The sequence below is a fragment of the Saccoglossus kowalevskii genome, chromosome 14 (assembly GCF_978046115.1).
Source record: "Saccoglossus kowalevskii chromosome 14, keSacKowa6.1, whole genome shotgun sequence".
Taxonomy (NCBI): domain Eukaryota; kingdom Metazoa; phylum Hemichordata; class Enteropneusta; family Harrimaniidae; genus Saccoglossus; species Saccoglossus kowalevskii.
In genome coordinates this window covers 2,792,605-2,802,274 of record NC_140654.1, presented here as the reverse complement: position 1 = coordinate 2,802,274, position 9,670 = coordinate 2,792,605, and positions in this window count along the sequence as shown.

Sequence of the window (9,670 nt, the reverse complement as noted above, 5' to 3'; positions counted from 1 at the left end):
AAATACGCCTAGGCTTCTGGTGAAACATGTCAATGACATGTGACTATTGGATTTGGAGACACCATATTCGCCACACAGCGTCTCAGTCATAGAGCAGCGCCATATTTGCCACGCAGCGCCATAGTCGTCACAAAGCATTTTATTCGTCATACGGCACCATAGTCGTCTCGCAGTCTCATATTTGTATTGCAGTGCCACAGTCGTCACCCAGCGCAATATTCGTTATGCAGTGCCACTGTCGACACACAGCGTAATATTCGTCATGCAGTGCCACAGTCGTCACACAGCGTCATATACGTCATGCAGTGCCACAGTCGTCACACAGCGTCATATTCGTCTTGCAGTGCCACAGTCGTCACGCAGTGCCATATTCGTCATGCAGTGCCACAGTCGTCACGCAGTGCCATATTCTTCATGCAGTTCAACAGTCGTCACGCAGCGTCATATTCGTCATGCAGTGCCACAGTCGTCACACAGCGCCATATTCGTCATGCAGTGCCACAGTCGTCACACAGCGTAATATTCGTGATGCAGTGCCACAGTCACGCAGTGCCATATTCGCCATGCAGTGCCATAGTCATCACACCGCGTCATATTCGTCATGCAGTGCCACAGTCGTCACACAGCGTCATATTCGTCATGCAGTGCAACAGTCGTCACACAGCGTCATATTCGTCATGCAGTGTAAAAGTCGTCACACAGCACCATATAAGTCATGCAGTGCGAGAGTCGTCACGCAGTGCCACAGTCGTCACACAGTGTCATATTCGTCATGCAGTGCAACAGTCGTCACGCAGTGCCATAATCGTCATGCAGTGCCACAGTCGTCACACAGCGTCATATTTGTCACGCAGTGCCACAGTCGTCACGCAGCGCCACATTCGTCATGCAGTGCCACAGTAATCACGCAGTGTCATATTCGTCATGCAGTGCAACAGTCATCACGCAGCGTCATATTCGTCATGCAGTGCCACAGTCGTCACACAGCGCCACATTCTTCATGCAGTGTCACAGTAATCACGCAGTGTCATATTCGTCATGCAGTGCCACAGTCGTCATGCAGCGTCATATTCGTCATGCAGTGCCACAGTTGTAACACAGCGTCATATTCGTCATGCAGTGCCACAATCGTAACACAGCGTCATATTCGTCATGCAGTATCACAGTCGTCACGCAACGTCATATTCGTCATGCAGTGCTACAGTCGTCACACAGTGCCACATTCGTCATGCAGTGCCACAGTCGTCATACAGCGTCATATTCGTCATGCAGTGCCACAGTCGTCACACAGCGTCATATTCATCATGCAGTGCCACATTTGTCACACAGCGTCATATTCGTCATGCAGTGCAACAGTCGTCATGCAGTGCCATATTCGTCATGCAGTGCCACAGTCGTCATACAGCGTCATATTCGTCATGCAGTGCCACAGTCGTAACACAGCATCATATTCGTCATGCAGTGCCACAGTCGTCACACAGCATCATACTCGTCATGCAGTGCCACAGTCGTCACGCAGTGCCATATTCGTCATGCAGTGCAACAGTCGTCATGCAGCGTCGTATTCACCATGCAGTGCTACAGTCGTCACAGCGTCAAATTCGTCATGCAGTGCCACAGTCGTCACACAGCGTCATATTCGTCATGCAGTGCCACAGTCGTCATACAGCATCATATTCGTCATGCAGTGCAACAGTCATGCAATGCCATATTCGTCATGCAGTGCCACAGTCGCCACACAGCGTCATATTCGTCATGCAGTGCCACAGCCGTCACAGCGTCATATTCGTTATGCAGTGCAATAGTCGTCACACAGCGTCATATTCGTCATGCAGTGCCACAGTCGTCACGCAGCGTCGTATTCACCATGCAGTGCTACAGTCGTCACAGCGTCAAATTCGTCATGCAGTGCAATAGTCGTCACACAGCGTCATATTCGTCATGCAGTGCCACAGTCGTCACGCAGCGTCGTATTCACCATGCAGTGCCACAGTCGTCACACAGCGTCATATTCGTCATGCAGTGCCACACAGTTGTCAAAGCGTCATATTCGTCATGCAGTGCCACAGTCGTCACAGCGTCATATTCGTCATGCAGTGCCACAGTCGTCACGCAGTGCCATATTCGTCATGCAGTGCAACAGTCGTCACACAGCGTCATATTCGTCATGCAGTGCCACAGTCGTCACGCAGCGTCATATTCGTCATGCAGTGCCACAGTCGGCACGCAGTGCCATATTCGTCATGCAGTGCAACAGTCGTCACGCAGCGTCGTATTCACCATGCAGTGCTACAGTCGTCACAGCGTCAAATTCGTCATGCAGTGCCACAGTCGTCACACAGCGTCATATTCGTCATGCAGTGCCACAGTCGTCATACAGCATCATATTCGTCATGCAGTGCCACAGTCACGCAATGTCATATTCGTCATGCAGTGCCACAGTCGTCACGCAGCGTCATATTCGTCATGCAGTGCCACAGTCGTCACGCAGCGTCATATTCGTCATGCAGTGTCACAGTCGTTACGCAGCGCCATATTGGCAATGCACCGCGCGTTAAAATTGTGTGTAAACAAATTAAATAATGTAATTTCCACGCATTGTGCACTTAACGTAAGACCTATCTATGTTGAACACGACGGGCGACCGCAGCGTTTAAACTGAATCCTCGGGATTCGACCCATCATGCGTAGTTTCCGTCGCACGATTTGGCGAATGGCTTTAAACAACAATCTGGAAAAACCTTGGACAATTGTGCTTATTATATACACATTTTTGAAACATATACAACTGCTCGACTATTACTTAAAACGCGACGGGTCTGTATTAATAATTTGTTTAGCAAGGGTCACATCCGATGATAAAGCTTCTTTAAGTGAAATGGTTTACTCCGATCAGAGCTATTTTTACGATAGTATGAATCAACTCAGATTGGTGGATGAATATTCTGTTTAGAATTGTTCGGTACAATCGGGATATCTGCCTTGGCGTTGTGTCGCGTTAACGCTCTTTAGTACATGTTGTTCATGGCAATTTTTGTTATATTTCGAACCTCACTGTATACATAGTATGAATATAGTTACAGGTGCACGAAACAAACGAATATTTTGCACACTAACACACAATATGTACAGTGACACTGCATTCGAGAGCGAGCAAACAGCGAGTTTAGTGTCACTCCTCTACAGGCGCTAATCACTGAAGCATGCTTACTCGCTACCCCCCTCAAAAAAAAAAGGTCAGCTCGAAATGACGTGTGAATAACACGCCCACGGGAAAATAGAAATCCACAGGTTGAATTTACCTCACCTTTAATACCCGCAGCTACGAAATTTATGATTCTCAATTAGTCTAAAATAAGTTTGCTTATGATGAGATATAATCGCATTACAAAAGTATAATTAATCGAACAAGCGTCGTGACGTTTATGGCGGTTATAAATATGACGGATTATTCAGAACTGAAAAGGTGTGTTGGAACTGATAATGATGTTATTACGAGGATACCTAAAAGTATGCACGAAGACAGTACAGTATCGACCGACGCGTAGCATCTGTTACCGTAACGCCATAAGTTACAACGTGCCGTAATTTTGCGGTATTTTAATTTTCATCCTACCATATTAGGTAATGCGAATTCCAATGAATGATTACGCGCGTAATCGTCCTCTAATAATAAAACTAAACATGGCTGCCACCAGGGTTTGACCGGACTCCACACGAAGAAAGTTCTCTGATTCTGATCTAAACATTTTGGATTTAGGCATTCCCATGATGTATCCTTAGAAGGAAAAGATGTATAATAATAATAAGGTTATTACGAAGATACCTCAAAGTATGCACTCAGACAGTGCGCTGTCGCATCGACCTCCGCTGCGCGTCGGTCAATACTTAAAGGGGAGCAGAGGTGTGGCTTTTGACACTCTGTACATGAAATCTGAGATCTATGAATGAATTCTGTCGTTAAAAACAACTTTTATGTGCTGCGAAATGCCCTAAATATCGGGTATAAAACAGGCTGTGAAGCAGACGACAAACGTCCGCTTTTCCTGGCGTCATTTCGCCTCTAGAGGGCCAGTCAAATGACGTCATCAGTGAACACTGATAATTGAACCCATTCATGCTAGTACGTCAATCCCATAGAAATGCTACTATAAAAGACCTTGTTAACTGACTACTTAAAAGTTGAAACATGGCGAGGTGTTGTGTTATGAATGCCGTAACGATTCATGTTATGTTTCTCGAAATCCCAAATAAAAAATCACGTTGTTGGTTGCGAGAAATCGGCGGAAGAACTAACTTGAAAGTGAAGACACGTACAGCGCTCTAGCTATAGTAAACAGTGAGTGAATAAATATTATACGAGTTAAAACTAAATGAGAAATATGCTAATATCACTTAAACTACAGTAATTATTACGCCCAACTTCCCACTTTTAATCGACCACACTGTATTTTCCGACCGGAAAACGACCGCATTTTTATCGTAATTTTTCTCTCACCGACCCATTGAAAACACCGACCGGTCGCCCAAACACTGGTCACTGGCACAGGAGTGATCGATGACCGGTGATGGCGCTGCCTATTAGTTCGAGGGTGGGAGTCATTGATAGCGGATTTGTAGACTTGTGTTTAACTCATTCCACTCCTTTCTAATCGTCTAATATAGTTTTTGTCAAGTCGGTTAACATAATCACTTTTACACACACCATTTAAGTTTAGAAATCTTGGTGTAACTTTACCCGTTCATGGTTGAATGAATGTAACATTCATCTTATTTGTTATCCTATGACAATTATAAATAGGTTTCAGCGTGTTCAGCACGCGGTGTTCAGCACGCGGTGTTCAGCACGCGGTGTTTAGCACGATGTGTTCAGCACGCGGTTTTCAGCACGCGGTGTTCAGCACGCGGTGTTCAGCACGCGGTGTTCAGCACGCGGTTTTCAGCACGCGGTGTTCAGCACGCGGTGTTCAGCACGCGGTTTTCAGCACGCGGTGTTCAGCACGCGGTGTTCAGCACGCGGTGTTCAGCACGCGGTCGTTTATGTCGTCAGCTTAATATTCTGGCCTGACAACCTCGCTTATAGTTGGACTAGTGTATACAAAGTCAAAGACAATTTTGTAAATACAGCTTAATCGTTTCATAGTTGCAATTCCTAATATGGTATGATACGAATCCCCCCCCCGTGCCATACCGTAAAGTGGTGTGACGCTGTAAATATGGAGGTTTGTACTTCCAAGGCGACAATATACTTCCACTATATGACCAAGAGCAAAGTATGATGCGTTTTTTTGATGAGACTAAAATGGCTATGAGCTTTTAATTCAAGGATGATTCCACAGTTATGATCAAATTATTATGGATATCGTATGTGATTTTACATCATCAAGAGGAAATGCGACATTCGGTCTTTTTATTGACGTTGGAGTTAAGGTGTAAGGTGAACACATTTTCGGGTTTGCACATTGAAAACAAAAATAAAATAAAATAAAATAAAATAAAATAAAACACAAACTAAGAATGTTATCAGATTAGGATTTAGAACATCTACCAGAGAAGGAAGAGTATCTAACGACTGACCTATTGTGATTTATGGCGTCGGTTCTCGGTTCATTTCAATGTTGTACGATACGTGTTTTGTATTTATATAAATTAAGACACGTTCGCACTTGTGCAATTTAGTGTGTGTGACAAGTGTGGCGTTAGATTCTATAACCAACTCTTTCGCGCCGCGGTTTTTCCATAAACTTGCAGCAATGGTCGTGCTCCTTATAAAATCAACTTTCACATATTACGTGACAACTTTACAGTTACTGCTGTTTTTAGAACTTTTCTAACAATTTCCGGAGATTATACTTCCTGAAATAAAACAGGATATCATTAACGACTCTATATGAGTGTTTTAAGGTATTCGTCCATTAGATAGTATTAAATGTCATAGACAATTCCATCCACTCATATATTTGAATTTCCTGTCTCACGTACTGTCGGATGATGCTAATCAAATCAAACTTCCGGGCGATAATAACGATACGAGGATGGATTGCAATTTCATGGTTTTATCGAACTCATTTGGCCAGACTTTGATGTATCTAAGAAAAAGTTAATATCGTATTTGTGTTATGTACCGCAGAGACTGCTCACTTGAAATCGAAATGACGCTTAGGATAGATCATCGGCATCTTTAATAGTGGCGGTCTTTTTATCTTTGAAGCGTTTCAAAAGAACCACGTTTTGCAGTCGGCAATTCACAGTGATTGCAACTACAAAAAATGCAATTTTATTCAAAATAAACACAATCAGACTCTCCCGTTAAGATACGTATAAGTTAACCAGAAAGAACAAATGCCGTGACTGCGCGACATGAATTCCCTTCGCACGGTGAAATTCGCACACAATCATGAAACTATTAAAAGATACATTCGAATATTGACTACAGTATTTAATATTAAAGTTGTATTGTTGGCAAAACGTAGCTAAAATTAATTTTCAGTAAAATGAACTTTGAGAGTTGCGGTGTTCAAGAGTTATACTGACCGAAAAGTTATTTATTGACTCACCTGAGAAGTTTGAAGTTAGTTCGAACGCAGTGGCAATAAGAGTAAATATAAATATTACAAGTAACCTATAGAATGCTGTGTGGGTAATATTTTTATATTGATTTTTGTTGCATTTGCAGCAAATAGGTACCAAACAATGAGAAATCTATAGGATTGGATATACCTCTCAGCTGGCTTCACATGCATAGTTCAAGACTGCCTAACCAGCGCTTATACCAGGATTTAGTTGCAGCACTGTGGTCTGTGGTTACAGCTTCATTTTCCGAGTAATCACAAGAAATTGACATTACAATAGAAAATAAAAGACTGGCACTCCCATACAATTAATAGCAAGTGAAATTCCTGGAATTGAAACATAGATTTTGAAGTCACTGGTGTAGGCATTGAATAACTTCAAGTTGGCATAAAGACGAGGTAGTTTATTTAATCAGTGCTGAACTAGAGGTTGAAATTATAATTAAGTTCGTTGTCATATAATTTGTTTATTTAAATTTCTAATGAATTCAAATAGAGTACACTGGTGAAAGGATGTTTTGGAGGTGTGGTTACATTGTGTATGGAGTGGTAGGGTTGGGTGTCATATATTTTTTTCATTTTCAACTCTCATGAAATCACACAGAATTTCACTTAATTTATTTTCGATGAAAAGTTTTCAAGCATACGGTGTGAATCAAATTTTCACTGTGCTGTGTCAAGTCTCAATAGAGTATGAGGGAAATGGCATTTTCACTGGAATTTATTTTAGCGGAAAAATGTTCACAGTGAAAGGAAGTATTCCACATTATTACATATATACTGCAGTTTATTTTGATTCGTCCCTGAAATCAAAATCGGTACTTCCACACCCCATATGCAAATGAGGTCTGAGAGCGAATAAAGTAGTCCGTTCAAGAGTAGCGTTTTTCGAAACATAGCAGAAATAAACAATATTTAGAAGTACGATACTTTACGTTTGGGTACATGAATATATTTGCCGAGTGAAATGAAATTTGAACAACAGTAATGGTACTTCTAAGCAGTAACTTATTTTGACTAAAACTAATTTGCATATCACCCATGCAATGATGTTTTTGGTATTTTCACGGTCAATATGCAAATGAACATGGTATTGGCGATTCGCTCCACTTGGATTGCCCTTAAAATCACTCTAATTTTGTGTATCTGTGTGTGTGTATGTGTGTGTGATTTCTAGTGTTTTCACGTATTAATTCTTCTGTGATTTGTTTGGCTTGGCCGATTTCGCTCAAACTTAGCAGGTAGGTCATACCTTCACCCTAGTTATCAGGAAATGTATCTCCTACAAATTGTGGATACAACAGCTCAGACATAGCTCATTTTGCTCAGCTTGAGTGTGGGCACAAAGTTACTATTGGTAAAATCTGAAAACAAATTCTGACCACCGTTTCCATGGAAACAGCCAACAACTGAATTTTTTAATACCTTCACGCCAAATGTATCACACCCTACATTTCTATGATTAAAAAGCATGGACGTAGCTCATTCTAATCCGCTTGAGTGTGGGCAACAATTTACTTGGCTAATTTTGTTTATAATTGATAGGCAGGTCGTACCGTCACTAATTGGCAAAACAATCCTGGTCCACAGCTACCATGGCAACAGCCAAAAACTGTTTTTTGAATACTTTCGACCCCAAATTTATTACCTCCCACTAGTCTTGTATTCATGCCTTTTATTTTGGCTACGTTGCACACCGGTAAGAGATCACCGACGCCGACATTGTTACACTGTATCAACGTAATCCCGACGCAACTTTGAATTTTGAATGAACTGTAAATGCTGCCTGCAATCTAGAAAATACTATCGGTTGGAAATAATAAATTTAAGGGATTGTTCAGTTACTCTGGCCTGGGGGGGGGGGGTCGGCAGATTCCATTTTGTCAGCTGTAAATCTCAGTTGACCCACCCCTATCAACAAAGAAAAGTGGGCGACCCCCTAACATTATATTTTAAAACATGCTGACCCCCCCCCCCGAAAAACAAAGAAACATTAACAGTTTTGGCTCTGACATGATTACAAAATGTATGATGTGCATTGAATATATCGTGGTTTGCTGTAATTTTTAGTGTTTGCATTTAATAGACCAGTCACCTTAGGAGGGGAGGGGAAGCATAAAGCCAAAAAACGACTACAGAAAAGGCTGCAGGAAGTAGGGAAATCTATGCTGCTAAAAATAGTAAATAAAAACAAAGCTGTGGAGTACTCACTTGATAAACGCCCTTATAAGATAGGAAAAGAGAATTTGAATCTAGGCGGTTTGAAAACTAATTTGGATTTAATATACCCCCGGTATCTTTCATATCTTATAGACCAGGAAAGCTTTACACCTGAAGCACAGTCTGTGCTTATGAAAACAAGGGACACTTTGATTTTTGTATAAATTTGTGTTGGATTTTGGTATTTTACAGAGCAAAATATGCATATTTAAAAGTTAAACAAACAAAAAAAAACTATTTATTCATATACATGAATCCATTTAACTTTTTTGATTTGCTGAACAAAAACTGTCACTGCTCTTTGTACTAATTGCTGTGTTTTTCCGTCTCCAGCTACAATTGGATAAATCCAGTAAATATCTTATACAATGGTGACTTCAGACTTTAAATAAAATAATCTGATATCACATGGACTTGGGATGTGTTCAAAACTTAACTGTATAATTGCATGGGGCTCTGCCGCATTGCATAATCTGTTAGTTATTTGTCAACTTCAACCCCAAAATATTTAGCCTATAACATTTTTTGCATCAACAAATTTATAGGCAATATGGGTAATAGTTATTATTAAGAACACATTTGTACGATTAACTTTTTAATCTATTGTTCTGAAATAAAATTTAAAAAAATATATGCATAAGCGCGTGTGTGAATTGTGGAAAACAGGGTGACCCCCCCCCCATTCGCAAAATCAAAATCAGGGTAACCCCCCTACTGATCCACCCCCAGGCCGAAGTAACTGACCAATCCCTAACAACAGCATACGTCCTAGCAATAAAATAAAATGACTTCTAAGGACTGAATGTTTTTTTGCGAACTTTGTATACGGTGCCCGGTTTTAGTTATAAACCGACGTTAGCTTCACGTTCATGTCCTAC